A 17,858-nucleotide genomic window follows, 5' to 3' on the forward strand; every position below is an offset into this window, starting at 1 on the left:
GATGAGTTTAGGAAGCACACAACTGTGGATTAAAATTATAATTCAGTTTATCAGTGGGTGATCTTATTTTAAAAATGATACCTTCTGATCCTTTTTTTTTTATCTAGTGAAGAAATGAGTCTACTAAATATATCACAGGATTTTTGTGAAGATTTTGTGAGATTTTGTATAGAAAGCATCCAGTACACAAGGGGGTTCTTTCTTTCTTTAATATTTTTATTGATTTCAGAGAGGGAGAGAGAAATAGAGACATCAATGCTGAGAGAGAATTATTGATCAGCTGCCTCTTGCACGCCTCCTACTGGAGATCGAGCCTGTAATCCAGGCATGTGCCCTGACTAGGAATCAAACCATGACCACCTGCTTCATAGGTTGACTCTCAACCACTGAACAACACCGGCTGGGCATGGGGTTCTTTTAAAAAAAAGTTTAATTTACTTTTTTCTATCACCATTTATCCCCTCTATGCCCTCTTCCACCTCCACCCAATCCCCTCCACCCTTGCAATCAGGACACTGTTGACCATGTCCATGAGTTCTCTATTTTCTTCTCCACTCAGTCCCTATCCCCTCACCTCCCTGCTTTCCCTGAACTATCTGTCTGCTCTCTCTCTGAGTCTGTCTCTATTTTGCTTAGTAGTTCAGTATGTTCATTGAAGCATTATTTGCAACTAGAGGCCCAGTGCATGAAATTCGTGTACTCAGGGGCGGGTCTATAACCTGGCCTGTGCCCTCTTGCAGTCCAGGAGCCCCCGGGGGCTGTCCAAGTGACAGCTTAGGCCCACTCCCCTTAGCGGTGCTGTGAAGGCAGGAGAGGCTCCTGTCACCACCGCTGCACTGCGCTCGCCAGCTGTGAGCCCGGCTTCTGGCTGAGCGGCAATCCTCTTGTGGGAATGCACTGACCACCCAGGGGGCAGCTCCTGCATTGAGTGTCTTCCACCTGGTGATCAGTGCATATGATAGTGACTGGTCATCCCACCGTTTGGTCGATTTGCATATTAGCCTTTTATTATATGGGATAGCCAAGATTTTGAAGCAACCCAAGTGTCCATCAGTAATGAATAAATAAAAAGTTGTGGTACATTTACACAATGGAATACTACTCTGTAATAAAAAGGAAGAAAATTGTACCCTTTGCTACAACATGGATGGAGCTGGAGAAGATTATGCTAACTGAAATAAGGTAGTAAGATAAAGTGCCATATGATTTCACTTATATGTGGAATTTAATGAACAAACTGAACTACTAAGCAGGGAGTTCTTAATGAATGTTAAATCCCTTCTCCCTATCTCAATCTTCACTAAAACAGACTATTGCCAATTAGCTATACACAACCTCCTATTATTAAACCTCCTAATATTAAACAAAATAGCAGATATTTAAACAATCATCTGGAACAAAATCTCTAGTTATGAACACTTTTTAAAAAGAATATCTCACAATTATTTCAGAGTTTCTTGTTTATTATTTTACTATGGCTAGCATGTACTAATGACCTAATTATACAAAAGTCATGGAAAACTCAAAGGAGTATTTCCGCTTAACTACATAAATAATATGCTCTGAAAATATATGAATATAGATATAAATAAATTGACTGGAACATATGAATTTATATATTTTGAACTAATCTGGTTTCAAGTCACAAAATTTTTGTTATTGTGGGAATAAGGGATGAAGAGTGGAATCCATTGTGAACATGGAAATTCATTTTTTTAAACATTCATTTAACAAATATTAACATTTCTATTCCAGGTTCTGAGTACTTGAAAAATAGTTATCTATTAGGTGTGTAATGAATGACAAAGCAAGATAATAAATTTATTTTGGAGAAGTTGAGTTTTTCACAAGTCTTTTTATTGAAGAACAAGCAGAGTAGCTCAACTAAGTAATTTTATTCATTTAGAATTCAGGCAATAATTTACATTTCTTCTTTTCAGTAGATATTAGGGGAATGGGTTAATCTGAAATTAAAGTGATTTTACATCCTGCTGTGCAGTTGGTTGAAGGGCATTAGAAACCGTTACTACTTAACATCTCTATTGTTTTCAAATTCCCATTTTCAGTGACAGATTCCCTGATATAAATTCTCTAATATAAAAGAATCGTGGTTGCCCTGACTGGTTTGGCTCAGTGGATAGAGCATCGGCCTGTGGACCAAAGGGTCCCGGGTTCGATTCCAGTCAAGGGCATGTACCTTGGTTGCGGGCACATCCCCAGTAGGGGGTGTGCAGGAGGCAGCTTATTGATGTTTCTTGCTCATCGATGTTTCTAACTCTCTATCCCTCTCTCTTCCTCTCTGTAAAAAAATCAATAAAATATATTTTTTTAAAAAAGAATCGTAGTCATCACAGGGAAAGTCTTCTTTATCCTTATTTACATGTTTAAAAATGTTTTTTGACAGGATGGAATTTGAATAGAATTCTGGTATTTGTGTGACTCTGTAATTTCTTTGGCTGGAACTTAAGAGTATTCTCCCACAGCAATATTTAATATGTATACTAGTATCCTGTTTCCCTTATTAGTTTACAGTCCCTTGAGAGCAGGATATCTGTTTCTGCATATAGCAGTTGATCATAAAATGTCTTGATAGTTATTTAGATGTTGAAAATAAATTGGCCCCCATCCATTTTCTATTGGTGTGTAATTTTGACATTCAAAAGGTAATGACTTATTACCTTAATTTTGTTTCTTTGATATATTAGAAATGTTTTACTTCACATTTCTAGGGCATCATATTTGGCAAGATGTTTATTTATTTTGAAGCCCCATGTAAAATAAGCTTCAGTATTTTGATACACTTTGGGCCTTTGAGAGAATAATAATACATAATGAAAATGAGAACTCAAAGAAATCATGGAAAACCTATTTAGGAATAAATGTGGTAGTTATCGTTCTGGAAGTGTTCTAGTTGAAGAGGCAATGACTATTCCAAAAAGGATAGCCAAAAGCAGGCCCCAGAGGGGTGAGGTGCATGTGGCAATGCGCCCTGCCCCCAGAGCAGCGTTCCCCTCCCCTTTCAAGATTCAGCTCCAGCGTCAGTTCTCAGAAAAAGTTTCTCCCATGTCAAGCTCTATGTGACCACTCCAATAGGTTATCAGCTAGTTACATGTGAAGTGTATGTGAAACCTAAGCTCATCAGAAACACACAGCATGTGAAGGTCTTCATACATTTTTCTTTATTTCCAAGTTTATGAATTAATATTTAAGTCACTTCAATCTCTTATATAATATGCAGGTCAAATATTAAATTTACTCTGTATTGCATACATTTGGAGTAATGCAATTCGCGTGTTTTCTTACACTGTCCTTGGAAAGTTAACGATGACACTGAAGAGATCCAAGAAGAGGAATGCGAACTGAAAATGTAGGAGGAAAGGCTAAAAAGAGTAAATACAGCATAGGGGAGAAAAGGTGTTTTATGAAGTAATTTTTCAGTGCTTCTGGCTCTGTGATGATGCATATCAATGCTGTAACCCAGTGCTTGGAGGATATAGAGTTTTTCAGTGATCCAATCTCATGTAAATAAGAAACAAATAAAAAGAAATTATGTGTTTCTCTCTAGACGGTGTAGTCAGCTACTGAATTTAATGCTACCAATAGATGCAAACTCATGCTGCACAGTATGATTTTGATAAGGTCTGAGTAATCATCAGATCAGAATTGGAGATCTCATTCTCTAAACTTAGGCATTTTAAGTAAGTGGCTTTAAGGTAATTGGCTCTTAAAATATTTTTGGATGTCTCCAAAGGAATAGTTGTGGGAGAAACAGTGCAGCTAATGAATATTGACTGTAGAGCATGATAGTGGAAAAAGTTAGAAGTGTCAGCAGTACGGTCCTGTTATTTGTAAAATATATTTAGATATAGAGAAGGTCATTATGTGGAAAGCCTTTAGAACCCTTATTGAAAGAAAAGATGCCCACTGCCCAGTTCAAGTTCAATTGGGACTGATTTTGTTTTAAACAGAGTTGACTAATAAATTCCTGTGAAGAATCATCTATGCAAATAAAATGACTATAATTCATTATAAGAGAGAAGATTATGGCCATAGATTCTACTCCCTATAATGGCACCTGCCTAACAAATATATGTTTTTTTTTTTAAGTAGGTAAAGATAGAGGTCCTAAGAACCAGCAAGAGACAGTTTTCCCATCAATATTCATAGTCATGTCATTTAGCAGATAAGCCTGGTACACTTAGTATGTCCTGGACCTTTGCCATATCCTGGGGAGAATGAAAAGTCCTCCTAAGCAGTTGTTTTTCACAATATAAATGCATTAGAATTAATATATGTTCTTTGACTATTTCAAGGTGAGAAAATAGGGATAATTGGTTAAAATTAGGGAGAAAGGTATATCCTCCAAATAAGCAGGTTGAGTTTAAGATGGAACATATACCAGTAGGAAGTGTACATGTGCACAGATATATTTTATCACTTATTGGAACACACAAGAAACATAGAAAGAGTTGTTTTGGTTAGTAAATATGATTCTCGCTTAGGACATGAGTAAGAATTAGTGAGGGATTAAGTGAATGTCAAAGAGGGCACAACAGTAAAAGTATATTCCTCAGTAAGGCAGGATATTAAAAATGTCTCCCTCTATTTATCAGTTTGCCATGCCCAGAGTTAATTGGACAGCTGTGTTAACCTTAGTTTAACACCATTTGGTGACTACCGAAAATGATAGTGTGGGATAATGTCCCACACTTTAAAACAAAACTGTTTTAAAGTTTTGTTTTCTGGTAGAAGAAATATATTCTTGTTATTAACAGTATGAAAATAGAAGGAAGCAAATAATCACTCATAATTCTATCCTCAGAGATAATAAGTGATAATGTTTTAGTGTATTTTCTCCCATCTTTATTGCTTTGCCTAATTACATGTAATAATCAGTCTCTTTACTGTAATAAGATGGTATATATAATTATTTTACATTTTTGTTGATAAAATAAATACATGTTCAATTTTTGAGAAAATGAGGAAATCATAATATAAAGTATAAAAAAGAGTGGATTTCCTTTCTAGAAAACAGTAAAAGTAATTTGGAGCTACTTTTTTATTGTTGACACTATTACAGATGTCCCCATTTTCCTACCTTTGCCCACCTCCAACAAGCCCCCACTCTCCCATTTCCACCCCACCATCCCTGCCTGGCCTTCACCACACTGGTGTCTATGTCCATTGGCTATGCATATATGTTCTTTGAATAATCTCTTCACCTTTTATTCAGTCCCTTCCTCTTTCCCTTCCCCTCCCATCTGAGATCTGTCAGTCTGTTCCATGTATTCATGCCTCTGGTTCTATTTTGGAGCTACTTTTGATGACAGAGTAAGAAATCAAGAAGCTTAGTAAAATGAATTGGGAAATTAGTTTCGGCCATAATGAATTAGACTCCTTTGTTTTTGTTTATTTTAAGTTTCTTTTTCTTTCTTAAATTGATTTTAGAGAGAGGAAGAGAGAGAGAGAGAGAGAGAGAGAGAGAGAGAGAGAGAGAGAGAGAGAGAGAGAAATTGATGTGAAAGAGAAACATCCATTGGCTTCCTGCATGTGCCCTGATCTGGGATGGAATCCTCAACCCGGGCATGTGCCCTGATAGGGAATAGAACCTGCTACCTTTTTGGTGTACCCGAGGATGCTCCAACTAAATGAGCCCCCAGCCAGGGTGAATTACACGCCTTTGAATGTGTATATCCCACTGAGTCTGAATTGATTTTATCAAGAGATGCATTTTGAGTAGGAACAGCATTATTAAAATATAGTGGGTTTTTTGAACAGGCATATCAATGATTTAAATCTATACTCTGGACCTGAGGTCTCCAAGCTTTGGAGAAATAACACAATGAGAAACCTATCATCAAGCTTTTGGCTATTCCTATCCAGAATATGACTTTTAACAATAAGCAGTAAACTCAGGCTGCAGTTGATTTTCTTTTCATCAAAGATTCCATGGAGATATTATCATGGCCCAGTGAATGACAAACCCAGCTCTTGGCTTTAGCATTCTCTCCAGTGGTTTTCTGGACAATGGTTCCCTTCTCTCCCTGTCATATTAATTACTCAGGAGACATAGCCATAGGTTTTCTTGGGGTCAGATCATCTTAGAAAAAAAAGTAAATGTAATAAATGAACAGGTTTTTTTTTTTGGGGGGGGGGTATTTTCTCTGTAATATTGTGACTCCTGTTTATTAGTTTTGTTTTCTGTTATATAAAAGGCTGAAAGTCTGCACACAGGGCAATGAGATAGCAGTTTACCTGTGGTATAGCCCACAGTTTGTGATATAAGATTAGCAATGACAATTATACCTAAAGGAAACGCAGCCTAATATAACACATCATACTCATTTTAATTTTCAGGTATCATTATTTGGATTTTATTTCCCAAATCTCTGACACAGATTTTGGGGTGGCATGAATATTCTTATATGAAGATTGCTAAATTCTTAGTTGAAAGCTACTCTAGTTCTGAGTTTTCCCCTTAACTACAGTTATAGAAGTGATCACTCCATAGGTGTTGGTAAAGAGGAGATAGGATGTTTGAGAGGAAACAAAGAGAGATGCATAGAACTTGGAGCTGTCCCAATATAGAGCTTTATAATGATTCAGGTCTTGGAAAATGTGATCGATGCAAAGAAGTTAGGGCTTTAGGGTCATTTTGCCTGAGGAAGGATGGCTGTGAGGGTCTTTAATGATGAGAGTTGAATGGATTCTGAGCAGCTGTTCTGCAACTCTATTGGGGATAGAAATGAATTTAAATTGTAATGTATGGGATTTAGATTAGATAAAGGAAGTATGTTATGATAATAAGAGTTATTAAATGTTAGAATATGTTTTCCATGAAGGTTATAAAATCACTCTACTGAAATTATTTTAGTTATTTGTGTTTAGATACTAAAGATCATTGAATAGATATGTATTACATATTTAATGTTAATATATTATCCTATATAATAAAAGCCTGATATGCTAAGTGTCCAGTCATCTGGTTGTCCATTCAGCCAATCAAAGCATAATATTCTAATGATATGCTAAGGCTGTTCAACCGCTTGCTATAAAGTGCACTGACCACCAGGATACAGACAGTCAACTGGTCGACCAGTTGCTATGATGTGCACTGACCACCAGGGGGCAGACACTTCAACTGGAAAGTTAGCTTGCTGCTGGGGCCTGGCCAATCAGGACTGAGTGAGATGGCTGGACATGTACTAGAGCCCTCCCGCAGTTCCTCCCTGCCTGGCCAACTTCCCACATCCCTCCCAAGCCCCAGTCATGCACCAGTGGGATTCCTCAGCCTGGCCTGTGCCCTCTCACAATATGGGACCCTTCAGGGGATGTCAGAGAGCTGGTTTTGGCCCAATCCCACAGGCCAGACCGAGGGACCCCACTGGTGCACAATTCGTGCACGGGGCCTCTAGTAAATGATATTTATATATTGTGTGTATATGTATGTATGCATGTATGTGTGTGCACATGGGTATATATATCAACTATCCTTTTATCATTTGGGGAATCATAATCAATGCCTTTCAGATATTGTTCTAGATCAGTGGTTCTCAACCTTCTGGCCCTTTAAATAGAGTTCTTCATGTTGTGACCCAGCCATAAAATTATTTTCGTTGCTACTTCATAACTGTAATGTTGCTACTGTTATGAATCATAATGTAAATATCTGATATGCAGGATGGTCTTAGGTGACCCCTGTGAAAGGGTCGTTCAACCGCCAAAGGGTCGCAACCCACAGGTTGAGAACTGCTGTTCTAAATGGTTTTAAGTACACGGTTTCTATTCCAAACCTTTGGAGGAGGATGTCAATGAGTTTCATCCTCATGTCAATACAGAAAGGTGCTGCAGTTTTGCAGATGAAAAGAAAAATTTCTTTCTTTACTTTCTGAATTAGGAAAGTGAGGAAGTTTGTTGTTATTGTTGCTATTGACTAAAAAGAATGTCAAGGCCTCAATGTGTTTCTGGGAAAGCAGTGATGCATTTCACAATACTGATAACTGTCAGCTTGGAGTTTTGAGGGTTCCAGAATGTTGAATTTCTTTCTTTTGCATAGGTCAGTATATACTTTTTTCTTGAGCATTTCTTCTTAAGCAGAAAGACAGACCATCTACCTTTTAAATATTTGCACATTGCAAGTGAATAAACTCACCTAATCTGTTCCCCCTCCCCCATAAAAAGCAAAACAACCAGCATCAATAATCTCTAATAAGATACCGTTGGTAAAAATTTATTAGGATGCTCTAGGATATTTTTGAGACAGGTTTTACATATCCCATCAGTAATAAATCTGATATTAGCATTATATGTCTCTTTTGCTCTGTTAATAAGTATTTTTAGATTAATATATTCATACTTGCTTCTGATGAAAAACATTACAATATGAATAGAATGCATGAGGACACTCTGAAGCTTTGTATTTACACAAAGGAGACTCATAAATATTGGTTTATCAGTGTGAGATATTTTATGCTGTTCCATTTTATGTCACAGGGAAAGCCTAGTCATGCTCTAAATCATTGTCATTACAAGATGCTGTAATCAAATATTAATGGTCAAAACATAAAGTCTCATTCTAAATATATCTTCATTTTATAATAGAAAAATAGAACTGAAAAGGATCTGCAGGTGATTCAGACAGTCATCTCATTTTAATCATGAAGCCTCGGCCTTGAAAAGTGACATCATTTTCCAAGTGTTACAAATGCAGTGGTTTTTGTTAACATTATTCAAAATTGTTTATTTAGAAATGTCTGTTCCCCCCTGCGTATATGACTGCTATTTTTCTAAAATTATTTTGAAGGCATATCTTTTTGTAGGCAAACCTTGTAAACACACATCTTAAATTTGAAAACAAATGTGAAGAGCTTTCAAGTTCAAGTTTGTGAACTGAACTAAATATGCGTCTAAATTCCATTCCCAAATCCCATTTGAAACTGCAGTAAAGACAGATGAAAGAGAATATGTTTCTGAGCATAAGATGCACCTGCTCCTGAGAACAGGAATAAGAGGCCTTCAGGGAAGAGCCCTGTTGTTCTCAGAGTTCAGGTTGGCAGGTGGAGAACAGCATAGGAACTAGTAAAAAGCAGAAAAACAGACATTGAGGTTATTGTTCACAAGTCTCAAGAATAGCTCAGGTTTAGACCTCTAGTCCTTTGCATGTAACTGGTTGCAGCTTTTACCTGCATTAGTAAAGCAATGGAACTCTTCAGAGGAATTCAGGCAATACAAAAGTGAGGGCTAAAGCTTTCCAGTAGGTGGGATAATGACTGAGATTAGCACTGCATCCTAATTCTGGTAGTTGGAGAGGCTCTAGTTGGTCTGTATGTTTCATGTGCAAAAAGCAAAGCACATTAAGGGAAAATGTGCCAGGAAAGTAGATCAATTCATGCCAACAATCTATATCAAACAATCTAGTAATTTATAAAAAAGGACTCAACAACAGAAACCACTGGTATAAAACAGAAAATAAAAAAAGTCATTTTAGGAGGCTTTCTCAACTTTTGCATTATTATCACTTGGGGCTGGATATTTTTTTTTGTGATGTAGTGTGTCCTGTACATTGTAAGATGTTTAGCAGCATCCCTGGCCTCCATTAAGTAGATCCTAGTAGCTACTAACGTCTCCTCTCTACCTATTGTAGATGACAATGTCTCAATATCTGGACAAAGTAGAAAAAGATACTGCCAAATCCACTAGAGGACACAATCAGCTCCGGTTGAAAAACTACCTTAGATGGAATAAAGATGACTTAGAGGAAAGATATTTTAAAGCTATGTATTAGTGTCCTTAGAGAGATAGAGCCACTATAATCTGTAAAGTAAGTATTTTCTGATATGAAAAATGGAGAAATCAAGGTACAGAAGGAAATCATGTAATTTTAATATATAATCACCAACATTATAAAAAAGGATTATTAAAAAATTTAAGGAAATCTCCCAGAAGAAATAGAGCTATAAAATATGAGAAAAGTAGACACAGAATTAATTTACAAATCACAAAATTTATCCAATAAGTTTTTTTTTTAAATATATTTTATTGAGTTTTTACAGAGAGGAAGGGAGAGAGATAGAGAGTTAGAAACATCGATGAGAGAGAAACATCGACCAGCTGCCTCCTGCACACTCCCCACCGGGGATGCGCCCGCAACCAAGGTACATGCCCTTGACCAGAATCGAACCTGGGACCCTTCAGTCCGCAGGCCGACGCTCTATCCACTGAGCCAAACCGGTTTCGGCATATCCAATAAGTTTTAAAACCAGAGTAAAAGAACAACAAAAGAGATAAAATAATTATGGCATTTCCTAGATTTGAAAAAGACATGTCTTCAGAATAAAATGGCCAAAGTATTGCTGATAGCAATAAAATTTAAAATAATTAAACCAGCCGCATGCTAGAGAAATTTTAGAACACCAAGACTAGAGAGAAGACTCAAAAGGTTTTAACAAAGAAAAACATAAACAAATGTTCTATCATAGGAATGAGCATCATACTGAAGTTTTCAATCAATATCTTAAAATGCCAGAAGATACTGGGACCTTGCCCTTCAAGTTATGACCAAAAACAAAACAAAACAAAACAAAACAAAACAAAACAAAACCCACAAGAAAAAAACAAACAACAAAAAAACACCTAATAATATTTTTGTATACCTAGGAACATACCAATCAAATATAAGACCAAAATAAAGTCATTATTATGATATGGAAAGATTCATAAAGTTTATAGCTCATACTTTCTGAAAAAAAAATCACTTCAGTTTGTATTTCAGCAAGACAAATTTCAAAACCATGTGCTTTAATTAAAATAGACATGCAAGGAAAAAAATATTCAGAATGGCAGGGATTAGTAAGAGAGCAGTCCTGGCACTTTGGGAAATGGTATCATGAGGAAACTGGATGATACTCACACCATGACCCAATCTGACAGTAACTGGGAGGAAGAGAGTTGAAGAGTTGGTTCTTTGGCGTACATGGTTAGAAGTAAAGATATGTCCTACAGATTTAATAGATTGTGAAATAGAGATGTGAATACATCTTCCAAAGTTTATAGATAAGTAATAGAGCATCTAAATTGGGAGGAGAAAGAAAAAAAAGCTACTAATAAGAGAGCCAATGAATGTAAATGTAATTGAAAAATAAAATTAAAAAAAAATAAAATTTAAAAAAAGCCAAATTCCTCATTTCACCAACAGAGTCCATTAAATGCTGCTTAAAAATTTTAAAATTGATAAATAGTGGTAAGAGCATTCAGTAGACTTATGAGGGTTACTGGCAGAACATAAATATAGGAGTGATCCAAAGGAATTGTATTGGGATATAGTATTAGAGATGGCAGATGTGGGGGGGGGGGGGACGCGTCTTTTATATGAGGGAACATACCTCAGTATTTATGTGTGAAGAGGAGGGTGGAGTAGGAACAAAGCATAGGAAAGTGGAGACCAAGGGCGCACAGAGTAACACTTACTCTTCTTATGTGAACTACCCACTACTGATTTGGCTCCAACTCCTGGCAAAACTATGAGTGAGTGATGTCCCACAATGTCCTGTCCTCAACAGCCCTATTCAGCTCCTGTAGACTCTGCATATGGTTTCTTTTTATTTTATTTTTTATTTTTGTTTATTTTAATTACAGTTGACATTCAATTAATATTTTGTACTAGTTTCAGGTGTACAGTGTAGTGGTTATACATTTACATAATTTGTAAAGTGACCCCTCCATAATCTAGTACCCACCTAGCTCCATACATAGTTATTACAATTATTGACTATAGTCCCTATGCTGTCCTTTAACATCCCTGTGACTCTTTTATAACTCTCAATTTGTACTTCTTTTTTTTAAAATTAAATCTTTATTGTTCAGATTATTACATTTGTTCCTCTTTTTTCCCCCCATAACTCCTCTCCTCCCAGTTCCCACCCCACCCTCCGCCCTCACTCCCCACCCACTGTCCTCATCCATAGGTGCACGATTTTTGTCCAGTCTCTTCCCGCATCTCCCACACCCCTTTCCCCCCCAAGAATAGTCAGTCCATTCCCTTTCTATGTCCCTGATTCTATTATAATCACCAGTTCATTCTGTTCATCAGATGATTTATTCACTTGATTCTTAGATTCACTTGTTGATAGATGCATATTTGTTGTTCATAATTTGTATCTTTACCTTTTTCTTCTTCTTCCTCTTCTTAAAGGATACCTTTCAGCATTTCATATAATACTGGTTAGGTGGTGATGAACTCTTTTAGCTTTTCCTTATCTGTGAAGCTCTTTATCTGACCTTCAGTTCTGAATGATAGCTTTGCTGGATAAAATAATCTTGGTTGTAGGTTCTTGCTATTCATCACTTTGAATATTTCTTGCCACTCCCTTCTGGCCTGCAAAGTTTCTGTTGAGAAATCAGCTGACAGTCGTATGGGTATTCCCTTGTAGGTAACTGACTGTCTTTCTCTTGCTGCTTTTAAGATTCTCTCTTTATCTTTTGCTCTTGGCATTTTAATTATGATGTGTCTTGGTGTGGTCCTCTTTGGATTCCTTTTGTTTGGGGTTCTCTGCGCTTCCTGGACCTGTAAGTCTATTTCTTTCACCAGGTGGGGGAAGTTTTCTGTCATTATTTCTTCAAATAGGTTTTCAATATCTTGCTCTCTCTCATCTTCTGGCACCCCTATAATTCTGATGTTGGTATGCTTGAAGCTGTCCCAGAGGCTCCTTACACTATCTTTGTATTTTCGGATTCTTTTTTCATTTTGCTTTTCCGGTTGGGTGTTTTTTGCTTTTTCGCATTTCAAATCTTTGACTTGATTCTTGCACTCCTCTGGTCTGCTGTTGGGAGTCTGTATAATATTCTTTATTTCAGTCAGTGTATGCTTAATTTCTAGTTGGTTCTTTATCACAACATCAAGGGTCTCATTAGATTTCTTGAGGATCTCACTACATTTATCAGCAGTTTCTAGAAAATTATTGAAAGACCTTAAAAGTGTGGTTTTGAGCTCTATATCTTCCATTCCTGACATTTGCGTCCTGTTTCTTTGTCTCCCCATTTTTTTATGTTTTCTTGGTGCACCCCCTAGTGGTCTTAGTGCACAGTCTTGTTGTAGTTAAGCCTTGATTGTTGTAGGTAATACTAGGTGGGATTTGACCTCCACACCAAGTGGCTGTGATATTTTTTATTTTTAAAATATATTTTTATTTCCCACCTGGTTTGGCTCAGTGGATAGAGTGTCAGTTTGTGGACTAAAGGGTCCTAAGTTTGATTCCGGTCAAGGGCACATACCTCGGTAGCAGGCTCCTCCCCAACCTGGGCCCTGGTTCAGGCATGTGCAGGAGGCAGCCAATCAATGTGTTTCTCTCACACTGATGTTTCTTTCTGACTTTACCTCTCTCTTTCAATCTCTCTCTAAAAATCAATGGAAAAATATCCTCAGGTGAGGAGATATATATATATATATATATATATATATATATATATATATATAAATGACTTTAGAGAGGAAGGTAGAGGGAGATAGAGATAGAAACATCAATGATGAGAGAGAATCATTGATTACTTGTTTCCTGCACACCCCCACTGGGGATTGAGCCTACAGTCTAGGCATGTGCTTTGACTGGGAATAGAACTGTGACCTTCTGGTTTATGGGTTGACAACTCAACTGCTGAGCCACACTTCCCAGGTGGAATAGCTTCTTTTATTTAGTCAGTACATGTCATATTTGGTCTTTCTCTTAGTGTTTCTGCGGACTTCTGTTTTTTCCAGTATTACTGTTTTTTTTTCCAAAGAGCTTTGCCACCTCACGATGTGCCTGAAGCAGGAGAGCTTCAGTTCTGTCATTTTTGCCTCCAGGGATGTTCAGGCTTAATTCGCTCTGGGACCCACTTGGCCATCTTTCTGGTGGTTCAGAGTGTCTGTAGAGCTCTCCTCCAACACATATTTCAACTGAATCAATTTTTTTCCTATCAGCTTTCTTTACTGTCCAATTGCCACATCTCTACATAGTAATTAGAAATACAAGGGTGTGGATGATCTTGGCCTTGGTTGCTGATGACAGCACATCCTTGCTCTTGGTGATCTTTCCTAATTATTTTGTTGATGGGCTTCCGAGTTTCAGCTCTCTCTTGATTTCTTGGCTGCAGTCTCCATTTTAATTGATGACTGAACCAAGATGAGCAACATCTTTAATAATTTCAGTGCCTTCATTGTCTATGTTAAAGTTGTGTTCCATCTGCTCAGATGCAGTCCTGCATTGGCACAATCACCAAATGCCCACAAAATGTAATCACTCATGTGGTGTTGCTTTTATTATTTTTACAAAACTATTTGCCACAGGAGTCATTTCTTTGTGACACAGGCTCTTTAGCTATAGCTTAAGACTGTACCTAAAGTTTTATTTACTAGTATATGCAAAATTCCCCAAATATTTTATTGTATGTATTTGGAGTTTCGTTCTTATTATTGTAATGCCATTAAACTGTTTCCCTTAAAGAAAAAAAGGCACAGACAAATATATAGACATGAACTCACATGCTATTAAAACATGGAAGGATACACTCAGATCTTATCCATGCTACATTTCCTGTTTTAGTCATAAATCTGAAAACAAGACAGAAAATATGTTCTGTTTTTACTAATGTTTCTGGAGTTCTGCCATTTGCCACCTGTAGACATGACAGGAGTAGTAAGGGAATGCTGCAAACAACTTTGCACACAGAAATTCAACAATGTAGATAAAATTAACTAATTCCTGGAATAATGCAAAATACCCAAACTCACCCAATATGAAATACATCAGTTGAAAACCTTATAATTATTAAGTGAATTGAATCTTCATAATTGGAATCGTCCAAAAAATTTCTTATCCCAAATGACATTGGTGGGGAATTCTACCACCAAACATTTAAGGAAAAATTAGCACAAATTCTACTCAATATTTTAGACAATAGAGGAGAGAACACTTCTCAAATTTATTTTATATGAAGTTAGCATTACCTGATATTGAAACCAGATACAATAGTACAAAACAACAAAAACAACTAGTAACCAATATCCTTCATGAATATAAATACAAGTAAACTTAACAAAATATTAGCAAATACTACTGAGTAATATATAAAAAGAATTATATACCATGACCAAGTATAGTTTACAGGGATACAAGTCTGGTTCAATATTTGAAATTAGTTCATGTAATCTACTAATTGAGAGGCTATAGCATTCTACAAAATTCTACTTCCATTCATGATTGAAACTCTTAGAATAATAGGAATAGTGAGGAACTTACTCAACTTAAATTAAATCTATAAAAAATAAAATGTACAACTAACATTTTACTTAATAATGAAAGACTGAAATCTTTCCCCTAAGTCTGGGAATTAGACATAGATATAAACTCTCAGGAGTCTTATTTAACATTAAACTGTAAGATTTAGACGCTAGAGCAAGATAAGAATAGGAAATACAAGACATATAGTTAGAAAGGATGAAATAAAAGTGTCCCTCATTGCAGATGACAAACTTGGCTATGCAGAAAATTCCAAGGAATCAACAACAGTTAAAAAACAAAAAACAAACTCCCTAGAATTAACATGTAAGTTCAGCAGGGTAAGAGAAAATAAGATAAACATTAAGAAGGAGATTGTTTCTACATATTAACAGTGGACATGTGGACAATAAAATTGAAAATAATAATAGTGCCCTGGCGGGTGCGGTTCACTTGGTTGGAGCTTCATCCCATATACCAGAAGATTGGGGATTCAAGTCCAGGTCAGGGCACATACCTAGGTTGCAGTTCAGTCCATGGTTGGGATGCAATCAATTTGTATCTTTCACAATAATGTTTCTCTCTCTCTCTTTCTCCCTCTCTAAAATTAATATAGTAATAATAATTAAAATGGCATTTATAGTTGCTCAAAAAAGTGAAATACTTAGGTATAAATGTAACAAGATCTATAAAATACTTACATGCTGAGGAAATATCAAATCAGATATAAATAAATGAAGATATACACCTATGTTCATGGATTGGAACAGTCAACATAGTAAATATATTATTGTTTCAAAAATTGATATACAAGTTTAATATAATTTCTATCAAATACAAGCAAAGTTTTTATATGCAAGATTATTATAAAATCCACTAGAGGCTCGGTGCACGAATTCATGCAGGGGTGGGGTCCCTCAGAGTGGCCTGCGGGGATCGGACCCCAGCTCATGCCCCCAGCCTTGCAGCCCCACAGCCCAGCCACAATCCCACTCTCATCAGGGCCCATCGGGGTTGGCAGCACCTCTACTGCCGCCCGCTGCCAGCATTGCATTGCCAATGCCCACCATGTCCCGCGCTGTCCCTTGGTGGTCAGCACACGTAATAGCAAGTGGTTGAACTCCCGGTTTCCCGGTCAAACTCCTGGTTGAATGACCACCCGAGGGGACAATTTGTATATTAGGCTTTTATTATATAGGATATTGAAAGGCAAAGGAATTATCACAGCTAAATAATTTTGGAAAATAACCATATGGTGGGAAGAGTCAGTCTACCTGATATTAAATCTTATTATAAAGCCACAACTGATCCAGATGGTATCATATTGGTGGAGTGATAGGACACATCCATAAATGGAATAAAATAGAGTATTCATGAAAAGATTTATATACCCATCCCAAAAGCAGCCAGAGGAGACTTCTGAAAATTGTTCGCTATTTACTTGACCCTGAAAACTGTATTAAATCATGCAAATGAAGAGGTTCAAATCTTCCTGTTCACTCTAAAAACACTCATGAAACTGCCCAGGCCATCAAAAGTATGCATATCTGATAGCCACCAAGTATCTGAAGGGTGTCACTTTACAGAAGCAATGTGTGTCATTCCATCATCACAGTGGTGGAGTTGGTATGTGTGTCCAGGCCAAACAGTGGGGCTGAACGCAGGGTCGGTGGCCCAGAAAGAGTGCTGAATTTTTGCTGCACATGCTTAGCAATGCAGAGAGTGATGCTGAACTTAAGGGTGTAGATGTAAATTCTCTGGTGATTGAGCAGGTCCAGGTGAACAGACAGTTTAGGATGAACCCACACATGAGCTCTCCCTGCCACATGGAGATAATCTTACTGAAAAAGAGCAGCTTGCTCCTAACACAGAAGAGGAGGTTGCACAGAAGAAACAGATATCCCAGAAGAAACTGAAATAACAAAAACTTTCGGCCCAGGAGTAAAGTCAGCATAAAAGAAATGCTAATAAAGTTAAAAAAAGAAATAGACCCACAGAAATATGTTTATCAATAGAGAAATGTCTAAATTATATTATTACTTACTTATGAATGAATTCTATTCAGGCCTTAGAATCATGTCTTTGAAGGTTTATTTTCTTTTAGTAATATGGAAAAGTACTTATGATATAATGTTAACTGATTAAACAATATGAATATATGTTTAAAAGCTGCAGAAATATGGTAAGTTGTTACCAGCCATTACACTGAGTGGTAGAATTATACTTGTCATTTTTTCATTACATTTCAGAATATTCCAAATTTTCAACTACCATATAAGCCTTCAACCTTCATGATAACAAGGAATATGTCTCTAAATCTCTAAAGATATATTAGTAATTATATATAGAGCACCAGAAGCATTTATAAGTTTATTTAGCTAATGTAATTAATAACATTCTCAGCTTTGTCCTGAACTCCAATACTTTGGCACTGCCTGGGTTTGGCATTATTAACTATTACAAGTAAAATAACAGTAAGGTGCATTTACACAAGAGAAGAAAGGACAGATTAAGGTCCTCTGTTAGTACGAGGGAGTCTGACAGATTCTGATATGTTTTGTGCACCGTATCTGTATTTTCATTTTCATTTATATTTCCAAGGCTTTT

The 17,858-nt window shown here is 36.7% G+C and overlaps 1 protein-coding gene and 1 pseudogene across 2 annotated transcripts in view; both read left to right on the forward strand.

Moving 5' to 3' along the window:
- LOC308511490 (large ribosomal subunit protein uL22-like) overlaps nt 1–17,172 on the forward strand; it is a 193,614-nt pseudogene extending 176,442 nt beyond the window's left edge. Inside the window, exon 4 of the transcript in view lies at nt 16,655–17,172. The product of the transcript in view is annotated as a large ribosomal subunit protein uL22-like (transcript). The remainder of the gene's footprint in view (nt 1–16,654) is intronic.
- Nucleotides 1–17,858, forward strand: part of NRG1 (neuregulin 1) — a 1,003,358-nt gene that overhangs the window by 203,223 nt on the left and 782,277 nt on the right. The gene's annotated exons all lie outside the window — the stretch shown is intronic.

This window comes from Myotis nattereri (genome assembly GCF_964212035.1).
Source record: "Myotis nattereri genome assembly, chromosome: 2".
NCBI lineage: Eukaryota > Metazoa > Chordata > Mammalia > Chiroptera > Vespertilionidae > Myotis > Myotis nattereri.